This window comes from Oryctolagus cuniculus, chromosome 6, assembly GCF_964237555.1.
Source record: "Oryctolagus cuniculus chromosome 6, mOryCun1.1, whole genome shotgun sequence".
Taxonomy (NCBI): domain Eukaryota; kingdom Metazoa; phylum Chordata; class Mammalia; order Lagomorpha; family Leporidae; genus Oryctolagus; species Oryctolagus cuniculus.
In genome coordinates this window covers 161736275-161749004 of record NC_091437.1, presented here as the reverse complement: position 1 = coordinate 161749004, position 12730 = coordinate 161736275, and positions in this window count along the sequence as shown.

Sequence of the window (12730 nt, the reverse complement as noted above, 5' to 3'; positions counted from 1 at the left end):
CCAGGATATTTACTGGACCATACATTTTTCCAAGTAGCAGGATTACTGGTCTTTGTCAGCAACACTTCTTTTCTTATATTTCCTGCTGTGATAATAAATATTGCATAAAACATACTTCTATATTCATGTTCTGTATGTTTTGGTGATACACAATTGGAGAGAGTGCCTACTTCTCAGGAGAGATCCAGTAATATGTCTAGCATTTCTATGTGTGTTGTATAACTTTAAGAAGTAAGATTACATGAGTAAGTCAAAGAGAAGAAAGAGGAGAGGGAGTTCCACTTTGGCCTCAATCCTTAGCAGCATTCTACAATCCAGCTTTCAGTTGAGAGACTTTCACTTTTTGTATTGTGATTTTTTTCAGACTCTAATACAGAGGTCAGTTTTTCCTGTGTGTGTCTCCATCAGATGAGAATTATGCAATAAAGAAACGTGATTGGTGGAAAATGGATTGCAAAACATCACACAGAACTACTGAGTACAGATATTTTGCTGTATTGGGCTGATGCCATTTTCCTGGCTGTATTGTTGTAACAGTTTTGTACAATGACAGCCCTTGTGCGTTATGGAGAAAGGTACAAGGGACTTCTGTATATATTTTTTTCAATTTATTTTTTATTATTTATTTTATCATTTATTTCCTCTTCTTAAGGGAAGATATTATTGTATCACTTGCCAAGCACACACAACAAATGGGGGGAAAAAGTTGTTCTCAAATTAAAACAGGTTGGATTTTCCAAAAATAGGAAAAAAAGAAAGTAGATATTTCATAGCTGCTTCAGAGCAACAGAAATGGAAGCTCAACTTGACTACATAACTTGTTCAGATTCATAGTTAGGAAGAGACTGTGTTTGGATTTGGATGCAGCTGAGCCCTGGAACGGTACAGAATGCACAGAGAAGTGTACCCTATCCCTCCAGAAGGTTGGGGGCTCATATAACATTGGGAAGGGTGCTCAATCACATTGTCCCTAAAATTCAGAGAAGCAGCAAGCCTGACAAAGCCACTGCACAGCTTCCAAGGGGACTGCTCCTAGCCAGGAAGGCCTCCATCCCGGAGAGCATCAGGTGAAAACCACCATGAGCACTTTCCTCTGTGAGAACTGTTTCAGAAGGCTGTCCATGAGCCATGCAGGAGCCACGTATTGCCAAGGATACGCCAGTGTGAACACCCACAGATTGTGAATCTGAGTCCTGCAGACACCTCTGTGATTTGTGAGTGTGTCATAAGCTTGCAGACACTATCATTCCACAGAAGGTCTCAGCAGAGTTTAGAAGGACAAGGCAGCCAAATGTAGGACATAATGTAAGGAACTGGAAAAAAAAATCCATGTTCCACTAATAACTAAAACAATGGGTAATCGAGTCTCTTCTTTTGATAAAAATTGCCCTGAAGATGTCTCCTCAAGTGGACATTGTAGGGGTACTGTCGCTCCCCCTCTTCGTGGAGGAACGACACAGGACCCTGAGCTGTTCTTTTGTCTGCTCGGCCCTTCCCGGGTTGGCTGCCGTCCCTCCCACCTCCGTGGAAGGGCTGCTCCCCCTGCCACTTTCCCCACTTCCGTGGGGGAGCGGCACACCGCCGGCCAGCTCTCTCGGGGGCTGCTCAGATATTATCTGGATGTTCCCCTTAGATGTTCCTGGTGCATGTTGTCTCTCTCCTCCTTTATAGTCCTCTTCCACCAATCCCAACTCTGCTACCCACACGCCGAGTATGCTGCTCTCCTCCAATCAAGAGCAGGATCAGTTCCTGCAGGTTATTGGTCGAACTGGAGGCAGCTGTGTAGAAGTTGTTTACTCCTCTCCCAGCGCCATATTGTGGGAGAGCAGATGCATAGAATAAGTCTTAATTCCAGTAACTTGGTCTAGTCCAAGTTACTCCCCACAGGGTACAAGAAGGGACTCGCAACTATATGAGACTTTAGTTAACATAGATTATAAAGGAGAGGGGGGAACCCACGTTGATTTTAACTGAAAAATGCAAACAGAAGGGGAATAGAAGGAGTTCTATCACTGCAGAAAAAAGTGATTGAGTTGGGAAATATGGATTATGGATTCAGGTCCTTCTCTGTCACTGTGTGACCTAGAACAAACATTTTCCATCTCTTTTGCACAGCAACATCCTAGAACAATTGTGAAAATCAATATTAATATCAGGGAAGTAATTTATATAAGGTAGACAATTTTGCAAATATAAATAATCACAATATTGAATTTTTTGTTTAATTTTGTTTTTTGTTTGTTTTTGGATATCAACTTCAAGTAAGTCTACTGTCACCTATGTGATGTCTTTGCACACCAGCTATTCTGTGTCTAGTGACTTCTCACCAGCTGTTTCCTCTGCCTGGAATAGTCTTCCTGCTGAGGCCTTTCTTTCTTTAAGATTTTTTTTATTTACTTGAAAGGCAGAGAGAGAGAGAGAGAGAGAATAATTTCCATCTGCTAGCTCACGTCCCAAATGGCTGGGGCTGAGCCAGGCCAAAGCCAGGAACCCAGAACTTCTTCCACATCTCCCATGTGGGTGGAGAGGCCCAAGAACTTGGCCCATTTTCTGCCACTTTCTCAGGCACATTAGCAGGGAGCTGGGTCAGAAGTAGAGCATCTGGATCTCAAACTGGCACCCATGTATTATGCCGATGTTACAGAGGGAGGCTTAACTTGCTATGCCACAACACAGGCTCCTGATGTTTTCCACACTCTCTTCTTTGGGTCATTCAGTTCTCTGCTCCACTTACCTCCTCAGAGAGTCTTCGTTGATTTTCATATGCAACATAGAGCCCATAACAGTTTATCTCCTATTTTCCTGTTTATTTTGTTTCATGTTTATAATTGTATATTATTAACTTCATTTTAAGATAAGAAAACCCAGGTCAGTAGGCATATTTCTATAGAATAACAGGACAGAATACAAACACTGAGCACTTATAATGTACCAAGTTCTGACAAAATGATTTAAATCTTTCAACTCATTAACCTAAGTTTTGTTAATTTATAAGCAAATAATCCTCTTGAAGAGATTAAACTTTTAACATGGGAAGTGAATTTAAGACAAACGTCATGGGTTTTAAACTCTGAGGGAGACAAACTCTGGTAGGTACTGAGGTAATGAGCCTGTGTCCTTCTCTGACTTTCCCACTAGACTATATCTTGTTATTGCTGCACCCCAGAATCTAGTACACTGTATGCCATGCAATAACCGAATCATATGTGGTCACTGAAAGAGAAGAAAAAAATTTTAAATTTAGTATAAATAATCCTTTCTAAGGCAACTATATAGCAACCAAATATCATCATTTACATAATATTAAGCTCCTCTGGGAAATTGAGATTTTATTTCCACATTCAAATGCATGATTTCACTGAAAACAGAATTTATCTCAGTTGATTTGGTGATCTGTCTTTTTATTTTTGAGAATTCTGATATCAGCACAAATTAAGTGAGAAGACCCACACCTAACTCTTTCCACTCCACCTTTGTTGACTCTTGTTAAAAACTCAAGTTCAAGCAAACTCTAAGGCCTTCTCCATTCCTGTACCAGTATCTTTCAATAGAACAAAATATGCCAAAGAAAATCCATTTCACATATTTTCTTTGACAAGTTCAGTAACCACTCAGCACAAAACACAGAGTTTGTGCTGTGTTCCAGGCAAAGTGCCGAGTAACAGGAAATCACAGATGAATTAGGCCCATTACCACCTGGAAGTGGTGCTACATTTAATGAAAAAGAACATTACACACAAAGAAATTCTGGTGCAGTGTGGTCAGTGTGTCTAATAAAGATGTCCCAGGCAGGAGCCTAGCATCAAAGAGAAGACTGAATCTGCCTCTAAATCTCTTCTGCTCCCAATGATTCTCACTCCATTTCCAGTCACTAAGCTCTCTCCTTCTATCTACTTTAGAAAAATTCATGACTTAATAATGCATGAGGGAGCATTACCTTAAGGTATAATTATGCATTTCCACAAATGACCTATGCAATTACACCAGAGTAGTGAACAGCAATTACAAGGAGAAGTTGGAACAAGTGCACAGGGATATAATGCGACAAAATGATCTCTGTTTCAATTTTCCTTTTCATAACTACATAAAAATTGCATTTGCTTCTATCACAGACATGTGCAGGAAAATGAAAAAGACATTTGATTACCCACTCTCATCTCTCCCTGGAAAGTTTTTGTTTTTTCTATTTTAGGCCTTCTAGGGACTTCCTTCTGTTCTATTATTCCAAAATAACAGGAATAATGAGGGAGGAAGGGTACCTCTCTTCCCAGTGTTTACCACCAGTCAGTCTGTAGGGGATACTCAAGAGTTGCTACTATCCATGGCCAGGGTATGGATGGAAGTCAAAGCAGTCGTAGGAGAGTGAGGAGACTCAAGGCAAGTCTTGGATTATAAAAATGGAGTTAGTATTACAGTCAGGATAAAAGAAAGAGCTCTGTTAATAGTCATGTGGGCAGTTTCTGATGAGAGAAACCAGAGGTTTGGGATCGACATATTTGAGATAAACATGGGAATGACTATAAAGTTGTTCTACATTATTATGGTGATGTGATGTTTCATAACATTTCAATCATATTATAAAATCTTCTGATTTTATTCCTTTAGTTACAAATCCTAATCCTCATTAGTGTCATTAAAAAGAATCTTAAAACCATTGTCCTAATCATGATCTTATATGTGGATATTAATTAGTTCAATCATTGCTGTAGTTAGGTATTAAAATTGATTTCACTTCTTGTGTTCTTTCTTCTCTTCTAAATGCAATGAACATCCATCAGTAAGAATATGTAAAATTGTTTATTCATTTTAATTCTGTAAACCATTTTCTAGGGATACATTTTAAAACAAAATCATGGGCCATTGCTGTGGCGTAGCAGGTGAAGCCACAGTGTGCAGTGCTGGCAACCCATATGGGTGCCAGTTCAAGTTCCAGCTGCTCCACTTCGAATCCTTCTCTCTGCTATGTATTGGGAAAACAGTAGAAGATGGCGTAAGTCCTTGTGCCCCTGTACCCGCATGGGACACCTGGAAGAAGCTCCACTCTCCTGGCTTTGGATTGACTAGCTCTGGTTGTTGTGGCTATTTTATGAGTGAACCAGTAGATGAAATACTTCTCTCCCTCTCACTCTCTCTGCCTCTGTCTCCCTGTAACTCTATGCCATTCAAATAAATAAATAAGTATTTTTTAAAAAAAATCAGATATGAAGTCTAGTATTTATATATTATTTCATATGTGCATGAACTCAGAAGCAGTGTTAATTTCAAAGCTCATGTCACTCACTCTGTCAAGTCATTTTTCATTGTGCAAAAAATATTTGTTAAAAAATAAATAAAATGAATAAGAGACAAAGGATGATGCTGACACATGTGTACATTATTGCTTAAAGCCAAAGGTTACTTTTGAAACACAGTGACATTTAGATAAGATGATAGTTTCATGGCCAGTAGAACTTGCCTGCCCCAATGTTAAACTTAACAAAGACTTAACTCCTTTGCTAATTAGCTTCTGTTTCTGTGATTTGTTTTAGGTGTTACAACATACCATCATCATGTGAAGAACTTGGGAAGATGCTAAGCACAAACTTGAACTTAGCAGAGTGAATCCTTGTTCAACCATGCAGGGTACCTGGGAAATACCATTTCATCCATCCATTTTTATTTCTTTCATTATAATTCATCTTTTCCCTCAATTAATGCTTGATATCTCACTAATATATTTAACCTTTTTAAAAACAGAGCTAACCTCTTCTTTCTAACTCCTACATGTTTTTTGAGAAAGAGAAACAAAGAAAGAGCGAGAGTGGGAGAGAGAGAGAGAGAGAGAGAGAGAGAGAGAGAGAGAGAGAAGTTTCAGCCAGTAGTTCACTCCCCAAATGCCCACTATGGACAGGACTCAAGCTGGGATCTAGGATCTCAATCCACAAGGGTCTCTTAGACGGGTGGCTGGGACCCAATTACTTGAGTCATCATTGCTGCTTCCTATAGTTTGTGTAAACAGGAAGCTGAAAACAGGAGCTGGAGTCAGGAATCAAACCCAGGTATACTGATGTGAGACAAAAGCACCCTGACCAGCATCTTAACAGTTAGGCCAAGCACTCAAATAATTTTATATTTGTTTTAATTTAATTTTTCTCCTTTTTTAGTTTCTTATGGTAGAAGTTTAGGATATTGATTATATACTGTTCTTTTCCAAGAATTTACAACTATATTTTCCTTTGATTTAGTTAGAAGTTTGTTTCTTCAAATTCCAAATGTTTAGGGATTTTCCACGTATGTTTTTCTCATTGGTTTCTGCTTCAGTTGTGTGGTGTTTGGAGAGCTTACTCCATATTAAATTCTTTTAAATGCTTTTAAATTTATTGATTCTTCTTTATTTGTCCATAGTTTGCCTGTCTTGATGAATATTCCATGTTTATTTGGAAAGAATGCACATTTAACTGATTTATTATAATGTTGTAAAAATGGCAACTAAGTCAAGTTTAATTTAGCATTGTGGTAGCTGGCACTGTGGTGTAGTGGGTAAAGCCACCGCCTCTGGTGTCAGCGTCCAATGTGGGCACCAGTTTGAGTCCTGGATGCTCCACTTCCAATCTGGCTCTCTGTGGCCTGGGAGGGCAGAGGAGGATGGTCCATGTCCTGGGGCCCTCGTGCCTGCATGAGAGACCCAGAGGAGGCTCCTGGCTCCTGGCTTCAGATCAGTGCAGCTCTGGCCATTGCAGCCATCTGAGGAGTGAACCAGTAGAAGGAAGATCTCTTTCTCTCTCTCTCTCTCTCTCTCTCTCTCTCTCTCTCTCTCTCTCTGCTTCTGTCTCTCTGTAACTTGGCCTTTCAAATGAATAAATAAATCTTTAAAAAATATTTAGCATTGTGTAAATTTTCTATATTCATACTAATTATCTTTCATTAACACTATCACTTACTGAAAGAAGAGTGTTAAGATCCCCAACAATAACTATGAATCTTATATTTTTTCTTCCCATTCATAATTTTATATGTATGAAGTTATACTGCAAGTGTAGACTCATTTAATATTGTTATATAAAACCAATAGAGGGATTCCTTTATTATTGTGAAATGTCTTTTTATATCTAGGTTTGTGTTCACTTTGGCTTGTCTGATATTGAAGCAATCATTCCAGTATTCTTATCATCAAATGTTTCCAATTGCATAATTATTTTCCATCATTTTAGTTTTTTTTTAAAAAAAGATTTATTTATTTACTTGAAAGTCAGAGTTACAAAAAGAGAGGGGAGAGGCAGAGAGAGAGAGAGAGAGAGGTCTCCCATCCACTGGTTCATTCCCCAGATAGCCACAATGGCCAGAGCTGTGCAGATCTGAAGCAAGGAGCCAGGAGCCTCCTACGGGTCTCCTATGTGGGTGCAGGGTCATCCACTGCTTTCCCAGGCTATAGCAGAGAGTTGGATCGGAAGTGGAGTAGCCAGGACTTGAACCTTGAACCGGCACCCATATGGGATGCTGGCACCGCAGGTGGTGGCCCTACCTGCCACAGCACCGACCCCCATCATCATACTTTAATCTTGGTCTTTACATATTCTTTTCAACAGCAACATTTTATGTTAATGTTATGTTTAATTTCAGGAGTCAGTTTAACAGGACAAAGTGATAAACTCAGTAAAAAGTAAAGCATTCTTACTGAGTTTGGAAGGAGGAAATTAGCATATGAGTTCATCATGTTAGTGGAAAAGATCCACCCTTAATATAGCCAAGAATCATCCAATTAGCTGTAGAAGCAGACAACAAAAATGCAAAGAAAAGGTAACTTTGCCTTCCTCTTCTCTGGAGTTTGGATACCTTTATTCTCTTGTCCTTAGACATCAGAATTTGGACTCCAGGGCTACACCAGTGGCTTTCCTTATTCTAAGGCAGTCAGACTTGTACTGAAACACAATATGCATTCTTGGTTATCCAGGTTGCAGACAACCTATAGTGAGACTTCTCAGCCATCATAATCATGGGACCCGGTTCCCTTAACAAATCCCCTATCATCCTCATCATCATCTATATGAATGTTATCTATCTACCCATCCATCCATCCATCCATCCATCCACATCCTGTTGATTCTCTCTGGAGAACTCTGACAAATACAGCTGATTTGTATTATGTTGTCACTACATCTAATTTTAAAATTCAGATGTTTAGACCATTTATACTTAATGTACATGTTCATATTATTCAGCTTGAAACTACCCACTTGATATTTGTTTCCTATTTGTCCCTTCTATCTGATCTGTCTTGTTGAATGTGGTGTGTATACTTGCAAATAACGTGAAGTGTGTCTTTGTGCAATATAGCATTGCATACTTGTCAATAGGTAAATTAGATCAACATTGTTAAATTTTCTATATATTTACATACTTTTTGCTTACTTGTGTCCTTTATTACAGGGCACTGTTTGTCTTCAACTTCCAAGATGCTTTAAATAAGTTATCTAGTTAACCTTTCCTTCATTGTTCAAAAATTATTTTTACTTATTTTGGGGACTACCCTTGTTCACCTTCACACCTGGGGTGGGAAAATTTTCCTGGAGCATCACTGATCAAAACCCTATATGGGGGGCCGGCGCTGTGGCATAGTGGGTAAAGCTGCCACCTGTAGTGCCAGCATCCCATATGGGTGCTGGTTCGAGTCCCTACTGCTCCACTTTTGATGTAGCCCTTTGCTATGACCTGGGAAAAGTAGAAGATGTCCCAAGTCCATGGGCCCTTGCACTCAAATGGGAGACCCAGAAGAAGCTCCTGGCTCCTGGCTTCGGATTGGTTCATTTCTGACTGTCGTGGACAACTGGGGAATGAACCAGTGGATGGAAGACCTCTCTCTGTCTCTCTCTGCCTCTCCTTCTCTCTCTGTAACTCTGATGTTCAAGTAAGTAAATAAGTCTTTAAAAAAAAAAAGTAAATAAGTCTTGGCACCAAGTACAGAATCAATCTTAAACATTTTAATTTTACCATGACAGAACACTATATTTTAGAGTAATAGTTTAATTCTCTATCCTCTAACCCTGACTCTTTTATCAAATTTACTCACAACATACATCAGCTATTATGGGTTTATATGGCTCATAAATAATATCCCCTTCAAGTCTGACTTCGGAATCAGTGTGAGTGGATCGGATTAGATGTATCTGGGATATTTACCACTAGTTTACAATATGTCTAGGACAAATTGAAAGCATGTGGTTTGGTGGGAAACAAACATACAAAGAAGGGTAACAGAAAGAAGCCACAATGCTTTTTCCTTTACCCCCAAATTATTAATCAAAGAATTTATTCCATTCTCTCATCATTTTTCCTTGGCAGGAGTTAGTGAATTGATGGAGAGAAGATAGAACCAATGTACTAATGGATGGATCCCTTTTACTTATGAAAATATCCTAAGTAATAATAATGCAATGTAATAAACAAGTATCCCACTCTTCCAAAATAAGTACTTCCTGAACTGTAACATTAAATGCAACTTCGGTTAATCTTACAAGTATCTTTTGCAAAGTGCTGTTAATTGGAAACAAACCATAGACTTTTAAAAAGAAAACTAGAATATAATCCATTAAACAGCATTTTAAACATTTCAAGTAGTTTATGGTAGTCACTAAAAGTTCACACAATCTCCTGTCTTGCTCTTACAGAGAAATTCTTGAGTACAACATAAGACCTGCATAATGGCACACAATCACACACATATACATCAGTTATCGCATGCTGGTTAAATACACTCTAAGATGGACTTCGTGATCCTAAGTTAATTTGTCTTTAATTTTGCATAATGACATCTGATTTCCCATTGCCATCACTATAGTTACATTTGACATGCTTTCACTCAAACCCAGACAATTTATTGTAATTGACTGTCCATAGGAACTCTGGTCAAAATAGCATTAGGTTTTAAGTTAAAACAACTATATCTATGCAGTGAATTTGAGACAAAAGACTGGGTAGTGAGCTTGGGAAATTCCTTCTGGTTCATTTATGATTCTTATCGGCCTTCCAGATTTTAAGATATCTATTTAATAACTGTCACATATACTTCTAATTTACTGAATGGCAAAGTTATTCTGAACAAAATACAGAATAATTTACAAGAAACTATGGGCTAACCATAGTATTATGGGCTAACTATAGTATTATTCCAAAGCTACAAAAATGTAATTAACTTGATCAGAGTCATTATGTTAACAATTAACATATTCAAGCTTGCACTTGTTACTCTTAACACACTCAACTTCTCCTTTATAATGTCCTACTATGTCTGTATGTCTGGGGCACTTGGAGAGAAGACAAGGCATATTTTAATAGGAAGTTGAGAATGTCAGTAGATGTGCCTGTTCTCTATGATCTAACAAGGCTATCTTTAGCTCAACAGATTATAGAACAGAACGGCAAGATGGACTGTGTTTTAGAGTTCGGAACTTTATGAATATTTGTTATTTGCTGTCTGATTAGTTGACTGCTTGCTGTATCTATAGGTTAATGATAGAGGTTTGCAAATGTCTCAGTTTTAATTAACAAGATGATACTCCAGTGTTCATTAAAAGTAGAAACTACATTTTTTAAACCAAATAGTGTTTGGTTTTAGTAGGATGAAATAGATTTAACACAAAACTAACCATCTTGATCATGTTTAAATGTACAGTTCAGTGGTATTAAATACACTAATGTTTTATAATAGTCCCTACCATCCATCTCAATATTTCTTTTTATTTTGTAAAACTGAAGCTGTATGTTTACACAAGAACAACTGCATTACCTCTTCCCCCACAGTGCCAAGCCTAGTGATTCTACTTTTTGTCTACTTTTTGTTATTTAAACTAAAGAAGACTAACATAGTAATTGTGTGGCTGGCTTATTTAACTCAGAATAATATCCTCAAAGTTCATCCACGTTGTAGTGTCTTTCAGAATTTCCCTTCTATTAAAGATTGAATGATATTCTTTTATATGGACAGACCACATTTGCTTATCCGTTTATTTGTTAAGGAACACTTGCTCTGCTTTCATGTGTTAACTATGATGAATACTGCTATGAAGGTAGGGTGCTAATATCTACTCAAGCATCTGCTTCCAATTTTTTGAGAATACATCCAGAAGTGGAATTGTTACTTTAAAAATTAGTTTTGATATAATATATTTTTAATTTACATTGTAGTAAAAGCCTTAATGATTCACTAAATAAGGAATTCAACAAGTAAAATGTGAAAAGACCATAGTCCAAAAGTAATGTAAGGGCTATGAACAATTTTGTCAAACACGGTTTAATATTTTTGCCAAATTGTTAAGAATGATGTACTATTATAGATTTAATATTGCATGATTATTTAAAACATACTGTATATGAGTGAAATTGACACTGTTTTTATTTTTAAGCCACTGTTTCCTACAGTGGCTATACAATTTTGCAGCCTGACTAACAATATAGAAAATTTCTGATTCTCCCATACTCTTGCCAACAGATTTTTACTTACTTCTTATTTATTTATAACAGCTATGCTTCTGGTTATAAGGTGGTATTTCATTATAGTTTTGATTTGCATTTCCCTAAATCGTAGTGATATTGGGCATATTTTCTTCTGCTTATTGGTCATCTATATACCTTCTTTGGAAACACTTCTGTTCTGGTCTTTTACCATATATATATTTTAGGCCTGCTAATTCAGAAACAAATATTGCCATTAGTTAAACATTGCACCACTTTAGCAAAGTTCCAGATATTGCCAGGTTAATGTACATCATGGAAATAAAAACAGACCTCTTATGCGCAAATATGTGCTTAGTATTCTGATATCTGCTTTATAGGAAATATCTTGTTTTATCGTCCATATTGCTCCTTGAGGCAGAGATTATTAGTTACATGTCTTAATAATATGGTATGCTCTATGTAGGTTATATAACTTGCCCTCTCCAGAGAGATGGCATTTAGTGGTAGCAAGTGTTTGATGAAGTTTGTATTGAAATTCAAACTCTTGGCCCAGAGTTTGATGTACATAATTGCCACATAAGAGCACATAGATATGCTCACTTGCAGGTTGTGTGCATGTGTATGTAGGTGTGTACATGCGTGCAGGCTGGTGAAATATAAATAATTTGCATTTGAACTCAGGTAGTTAGGGCAGCAATCAGGTGGGTGATGAGTAACATGCTACAGAGACCACCTCCCAACAGATACACCAATTTGAAGAGCTATTTATGCATCCCGTCATCTTTAGAAGAGTTATGGGAGACAGTTGGGAGGCCATGATATCTTCTTTGTAATGATAAGAAAAGTCATGTTAAAGAAAGCAGGAAGTAAACAGCTGCCATGTCACCTTCCCCAGTTACAAGTGATGTAGCATGGAGAAAACCGTATCCAACTTAGGAGAGGGAGAGTGAGCTGAATCCCTGTGCCAAGTGCACTGTCATAAACCTCACAGTCAGACTGTGCCACATGGCTCCTGCCCCGGGCCTGAGCCTGCAGGCTGAGTATTTGGAGCCTCCATAGCCAACCAAAAATATTAAATATGTAAGCAGCTAAGCATAGCACCTCAAGAACTAGAAAAACAATGGTAAAATCAAAATTTGTAGAAGGAAAGAAATAAAACTCACTGAAAAATTAAGTGGCATACAGATTGAAAAACTACAAAAATATCAATGATAAAGAATTGGTAGGGGCTGGCGCTGTGGCATAGTGGGTAAATTGCCAACTGCAGTGCTGGCATCCCAAATGGGTGCTGGTTCTAGAC